Source organism: Mandrillus leucophaeus, unplaced genomic scaffold (assembly GCF_000951045.1).
Source record: "Mandrillus leucophaeus isolate KB7577 unplaced genomic scaffold, Mleu.le_1.0 Scaffold183, whole genome shotgun sequence".
NCBI classification, from domain to species: domain Eukaryota; kingdom Metazoa; phylum Chordata; class Mammalia; order Primates; family Cercopithecidae; genus Mandrillus; species Mandrillus leucophaeus.
In genome coordinates this window covers 2,978,494-2,985,564 of record NW_012101843.1, presented here as the reverse complement: position 1 = coordinate 2,985,564, position 7,071 = coordinate 2,978,494, and the positions used below count along the sequence as shown (strand labels likewise).

The 7,071-nt window shown below is 44.7% G+C and overlaps 1 pseudogene; it reads right to left on the bottom strand.

Annotated features, from left to right (window-relative positions):
- Positions 1-6,188: 6,188 nt before the first annotated feature.
- Positions 6,189-6,508, bottom strand: LOC105538006 (annotated as a pseudogene).
- Positions 6,509-7,071: the final 563 nt, after the last annotated feature.

Genomic DNA, 7,071 nt, shown 5'->3' with positions numbered 1-7,071 from the left:
CCAACATGGTGAAACCCCATCTCTACTAAAAATACAAAAATTAGCAGGGCATGGTGGCACGTGCCTGTAATCCCAGCTAGTCGGGAAGCTGAGGCAGGAGAATCCCTTAAACCCAGAAGGCAGAGGTTGCAATGAGCCGAGATCATGCCATTGCACTCCAGCCTGGGTGACAGAGTGAGACTCCATCTCAATAAATAAATAAATAAATAAGAAAGTTTTTTTTTCCTCAAAAAAAAAAAAAAAAAAATCACACTATTTGTAGATTAAACCAAGTACATAGGTTAAAAATGTGAAGAAAGGGATGGAAGAGAAATCAGAGTCAGTGTGGATGCTATGCTTTCAAGCCCAAGCAGTTGGGGAAATTAATGAGTTAAAGTGAGAGGACAGGTGTTATAATCTGCAAAGTGCTACAACAATGTCTATGATTGGTATAGGTACAGGAACACAGAGAGGAAAAACTAGGAAAGGTGGATGTAGCTAGCAACAAGAGCAATGAGTTCAGCTGGGAACTTCCCGTCTTTAAAAGTGAGATATTTAAGCAGAGATGTACCAGACACAGTGAAAGATTTCCACTTGGAAGTTGAGTAAGGTAGCTCACCTGGAGGCAGATTTAGGAGTCATCACATACGGGTGATGTTTGAGTCTTTGAGCAAATAAGGGAATGTGGACAGGAAACATCATTAATGACAACCCCTTTGAGTTTCACAATATAAATCTTTCCACTGCCTTTTTCTCCAGTACATAGTCAATTGTTGAGGTCTTGTCTATGTCTGCCTTTTCTCTGTCCTTTGTTTGTTTGTTTTAGCTTATGCACTTCCAAAAAGTAAGAATGTGTCTGTTTAACTCACTTTGAACAGTAGAGAACTCAGTATCACTGGCACAGAGGCTCTACAAGTGCAAAGTTCTTACCCAACATGAGTTGGTTTGGCCTAAGCTTGGAGATGGAGGGTCTGGCTCCAGGATATAAAGCATGGAGCCAAGGGTAAGTGCAGAAGCAGGGCTTCAAAGAAAACCCTGCTCAGGCTAGGCGCAGTGGCTCATGCCTGCAATTCCAACACTTTGGGAGGCCGAGGTGGGTGGATCACGAGGTAAGGAGTTTTTGTTTGTTTGTTTGTTTTTTGAGACAGAGTCTTGCTGTGTCGCCCAGGCTGGAGTGCAGTGGTGCAATCTCGGCTCACTGCAAGTTGCGCCTCCCGGGTTCACACCATTCTCCTGCCTCAGCCTCCCAAGTAACTGAGACTACAGGTGTCTGCCACCACGCCCAGCTAATTTTTTGTATTTTTAGTAGAGATGGGGTTTCACTTGTTAGCCAGGATGGTCTCGATCTCCTGACCTCATGATCCACCCACCTTGGCCTCCCAAAGTGCTGGGATTATAGGCATGAGCCACCGCGCCCTGCCAAGGTCAGGAGTTTGAGACCAGCCTGACCAACATGGTAAAACCTTGCCTCTATTAAAAATACAAAAATTAGCCAGGCATGGTGGCGCATGCCTATAATCCCAGCTACTAGGGAGGTTGAGGCAGGAGAATCGCTTGAACCTGGGAGGCGGAGATAGCAGTGAGCTGAGATTGTGCCACTGCACTCCACCTTGTCTCCAAAAAAAAAAAAAAAGAAAGAAAAGAAAGCCCTGCTCAGAAGGCAGCACCTATGAAGGTATGTGGTTGCCTGGTGGAAACCACAAGATAGCAAGTGAAATGGGTTAGACAAGGAGGGAACCAGGTCTAATGAATAAGGGGGAAAGGTATAACATATGACGGCTTCCCTAACCTCTAGCCCTCTAGTTCCACATTCCTGTCCCAGCACCATTCTGACACAGTCTCTTCACAGTTCACCCTGTATTGTAGGCTTTGGAATATGCCTCAGGGCATGTGTGTTCCTATGCATCTCAGCTATTTTGTGCTGCTATAACAGAATACCACAGACTGGGTAATTTGTAATGAATATACATTTATTGGCTCACGGTTCGGAAGTCCAGTGTCAAGGGGCTGGCATCTTGTGAGGACCTTCTTGCTGCATCACAGCACGGCAGAAGGTGTCACATGGTGGAAAGGCAAAAAGAGAGGGCAAGGGATAGGCAAGCCCACTCCCATAATAACAAACCTACTCCCTTGATAACAACATTAGCCCATTCTTGAGGTGGGGCCCTTGTGATCTAAACACCTCTTAGAGGTCCCACCTCCCAATACCATTACAATGCCAATTAAATTTCAACATGAGCTTTGGATAGGGACAAACATTCAAACCACAGCACTCTGTGTACTTTACTATCTTCCCTTAAAGTCAGTTGTGGTTTTGGCTGTCTGTGAATAACCAGATTGTAAGCTTCTCAAAGGCAGGGATGAAGCAGAAGCCCACTATTCATGGCCTGTCCTGGAACACTGGAGGAACTCCAGCTTTCCTGCTACCTGGGTCTGAATTAAGGACATCCCAAATTTAAGAACTTGGTTTACTACATCACAAGGGCGTTGCCCTTGCTTTACTTTGTTCCTGACACCATTCCCTCATTCTGCCAGGCAACCGCCTCACTCTCCATCTAGTTATTTGCTTTCCTTATCCCTCACATCCAGTATCTTCTGATGTCCTTAGGCAATGTCTGCATCTTTCTTCTTTGACTCAGCACTGTCAGAAAACCATGCTTTGGAGCACATGCTTAACCTGACCCTAGGATCTCTGCACTTTCCCTGCAAACAGGCCCTGCCCAATGTGTCCCAGAAAGAGATCTGGTCATTTAGTGTTTGTCTATCTCCTCCCTTCTGGCCTGTGAATTCCACATTTCTGACAATCTTACCCTCATATCTTCTACTCTGAAGATGAGTGAAAAGTTGTGGGTTGAAACCGTTCCAATTGTGATTAGAATGTATGTGGTCATTAGCAAACAAAATTTAATAAAATATAACTCAAATGAATAAGTAAAAGCAGTTCATTTTCTGTGGCTATTCAGCTTTTTGGTTATAGTTGCCTCTTTTTGCATAAAATTAGAACTAGTTTGCTGTGTTTACAGAAAAGGCTTGCTTTGCTTTGCCAAGCAAATTGGCAGAGAAAGTGTTCTTGCAATAAAAGGACACAACATTCTAATATCCTTTCCTAGTTCTGCCCTATAAAACGCAGTCTCTATTGCATTCCCAAGCATCAGGGAATTATAACTTCCCTCCATCACCACCAACACTGCTACAGACCAAGAAAGAAAAGCCAACATCTTTATTAACTCTTTGAATAAATTGTTATTGTGTGCACATCAAGTGGTGGGAGCTGGGCTAGGCGTTGTGAGAGTTACAGTCACGTGGAAGCCATGATCCCTGGCCCACAGCTACTGGCAGTCTAGCTGGGGAGATAAGACATGGCTATCAGCCACTATCAGGCAGTTGCCACAAATGCCGTGTACATGAATGGTGGGATCTCAAGTGCCGTAGGATTTCAGAGGAGGCGGAGAAGAAGTCTGGCTTAACAGAGGAAGTTTGAATCTAGTTGGCCTTTTGTTTTCTCAATAAATATTTATTGGGTGTCTCTGAGGACTGGACTGAGTTCCGTGCCAATTGCTAAGGAACACAACAGTGGGCAAAACAGACATCATCTGTGGCTCTGATGAGAACCTATAGGGGAAAAGATATTAACTAGATGATCATACAATCATATAATTATACCACCTGCTAAATTATCTGAAGGAAGTAGAGGGGCCTACGGGGGCCTATGGGGTCAGGGAAGACTTCCCTATGGAGGGGATGTGGGAGCTAAGATCTGTAGATAAGTAGGAGCTAACCAGGCCACAAAAGAAAAGAAAAAAGAAAGGAAAGAGAGAGGGGAGTGAGCATTACAGACAAAGGGAACAGTACGTCCAAAGTTCTTGAGGTAGGAGTCAGCATGGCGGTTTAAACAATGAGAAACGCTCTGTGTGTGCGGAGCAAAAATGACAGGGAGGGGAGAAGACTGGAGCCAGACCACCAGGATCTAGTGGGCCCTGGTAAGGACTTGGCTCTTGATCCCAAGAGGAATGAGAATCTACTGAAGGGATTTAATAAGAGGAGAAATGATCATATTTGCATATTAAAAACATATCCTGGCCAGGCACAATGGCTCATGCTTGTAATACCAGCACTTTAGGAAGCTGAGGGAGGAGCGCCTGAGCCCAGGAATTTGAGACTAGCCTGGGCCGCATCATGACATCCTGTCTCTGCAATCAATCAATCAATCAATCAATAAACTAAATAAATAAGCTGAGCGTGGTGGCACATGCCTGAGTCCCAGCTACTTTGGAGGCTGAGGCAGGAGGATCACTTGAACCCAAGAGTTTGAGGCTGCAGTGAGCCATGATCACACCACTGCACTCCAGCCTGGGCAAGAGAGACCCTGTCTAAATTTAAAAAAAAACAAGCCAGGTGTAGTGGCTCACACTTGTAATCCCAGCACTTTGGGAGGCTGAGGTGGGCAGATTACAAGCTCAGGAGTTTGAGATCAGCCTCGCCAACATGGTAAAACCCCATCTTTACTAAAAATACAAAAATTAGCCAGGCATGGTGGCACACACCTGTAATCCTAGCTACCTGGGAGGCTGAGGCAGGACAATTACTGGAACCTGGGAGGTGGAGGTTGCAGTGAGCTGAGATCATGCTATTGCACTCCAGCCTTGGCAACAGAGCAAGATTCCATCTCAAAAAAAGAAAACCAGCCAAATAAACAAACAAACAAAAAAAATAGAATAACCAAATAGGTCAGGCATGTCAGCTCATGCCTGTAATCCCAGCATTTGGAGAGGCCAAAGCTGGCAGATCACTTGAGGTCAGGCGTTCAAGACCAGTCTGGGCAACATGATGAAACCCTGTCTCTACAAAAAATACAAAATTTAGCCGAGTGTGTTGGTGTGTGCCTGTAGTATCAGCTACTCAGGAGGCTGAAGCGGGAAGATCACTTGAGCCCTGGAGGCTGAGGCTGCAGTGAGCCGCGATCACACCACTGCGCTCCAGCCTTGGCGACAGAGCAAGACCCTGTCTCAAAACAAAGCAAAACAAAAAACAAAACAGAAACATTATTCTGGCCACAGTGTGGGGAATGATTGGTTGTAGGGCTCTGGAGTAGTTGCAAAAGATCAACTGTAGGCAGTTATACTGATCCAGGCAGCAGATCATGGCGGGATTGGAGGAGAAAAGTGGATGTACGTGTCAGATACTTGAGAACAGAAAGCTGGTATCGGTTCTTAGGAACAGATCTTGAGAGCATGGAAGGTGTTTTCCTCAATCCCAGTGTTTCCTTCCTAGAAAGGAGTTTGTCTCAGCCCTTCTTCTTCCTCTTAAGAGTGAGCTGCCACAGAGAAGAATTCTCTGCAGGTCCTCCTGGCGTTGATGGAGCTGGGAGTGCTGCCCAGGAGTGGGTGGGTGAGTGGATCTCTGTCTTCTCTTGTAGTTTGGATGCAGGTCCATTTGGCCCTCACACTGGATTAAGTCCTTAACACTTCTCTATCGGTAAAGCTAATCTCTTGGCCGCCGTATTTACTCTTCGGTTTATTTCTCTAACTCTGGGCAGAGAAGAGAGAGACGCTATTTATTAGAGAGTATTTTTTTTTTTTTTGAGACAGAATCTTGCTCTGTTGCCCAGGCTGGAGTGCAGTGGCATGATCTCGGCTTGCTGCAACCTCTGCCTCCTGGGTTCAAGCAATTCTCCTACCTCAGCCTCCTGAGTCACTGGGACTACAGGTGCATACCACCAGGCCCGGCTAATTTTTGTATTTTTAGTAGAGATGGTGGTTTCACCATGTTGACCAGGCTGGTCTCAAACTCTTGAACTCAAATGATCCGCTCACCGAGGCTTCCCAAAGTGCTGGGATTACAGGCGTGAGCCATCGTGGCTGGCCCTTCTTGAGACTCCAAACAGATTGGATATGGGTGATGGGGCTTGATGGATGGATACGATTTTTTTTTTAAGTTTTAAAAGGAGTTTATTGAAGAATATTCTTAGGAAGCCAACAACTTTTGAATTGTCATTTTTTAAATGTTATGTTTTCTTTTCATGCTGTATAATAAAGGTAACGTGTAAGAGGCTATGAGTTACAAGTTTCTTCCTACTGGAATTCTCTGGGAGAGCACAGTATAGTCATTTCTACAATGCTAAAATAATTTGTTTTAAGTTTCTTCTCTGCTTCTCTTCAAAGAGTGATGAATAATAACAGAAGACAGCATTAAAAACCCATTTTCCCCCATCATTCTGTAGTATTGGAGCCAGTATTTTTACCATCACTGTCTACTATTTTTGCTTCATCCACTTTAATAAGTTCTGTCACCTCTCTGAATTCAACATCATTCAATACAAAAGTCCACAGATTATCACAGAATCTGTACGTATTTAGAAAGCTCCTGAAATTGACTCTGCTCCTAACCCTCTGAGCCAATGCTGAAGTTATAGCCTTATCAAACTGAAGTAGAATTTGTAGGTGGTCTGTTGAGACGGTATGAGCTCATCTAGGATCACCTGAAGACTACTGTTTCCCAAAGCAGTATTTCTGTATAACTGATATGCCATGGCTTAGGAAAAATTGCTCAAACTGCCTTTCTTTTTCCTTTTAGCTTTTTTGTTTGTTTGCTTGTTTGTTTGTTTTTGAGACAGAGTCTTGCTCTGTCACTGACGCTTGAGGGCAGCGGCACGACCATGGCTCACTGCAGCCTCTGCCTCCCAGATTCAAGGCACACACTACCATGCCTGACTTATTTTATCTTATTATTTTTTTTTTTTTTGAGATGAGGTCTCCCTATGTTGCCAGGCTGGTCTTAAATTCTTGGGCTCAAGCAATACTCCTGCCTTGACCTCTCAAAGCACTAGGATTATAGGCATGAGACCCTACACCTGGCCAAAAAATTGCCTTTGTTATTCAAGCTTGCATTGAGGTACTGTGGGGAAAGGGCTTTGTGCTGCAGAGCAGACAGAAACCACCAGGAGCCCAGCAGGATGTTCCTACTTCCCCAACCACAGAAACCCAGAGGAATACGATTTTGATAGAAATGGAAGGAAAGACATTACAGGTGTGGGGACACAATAAGTAAAGAAGCAAGATGGCTGGGCACTGTGGCTCCCAATGCCTGTAATCC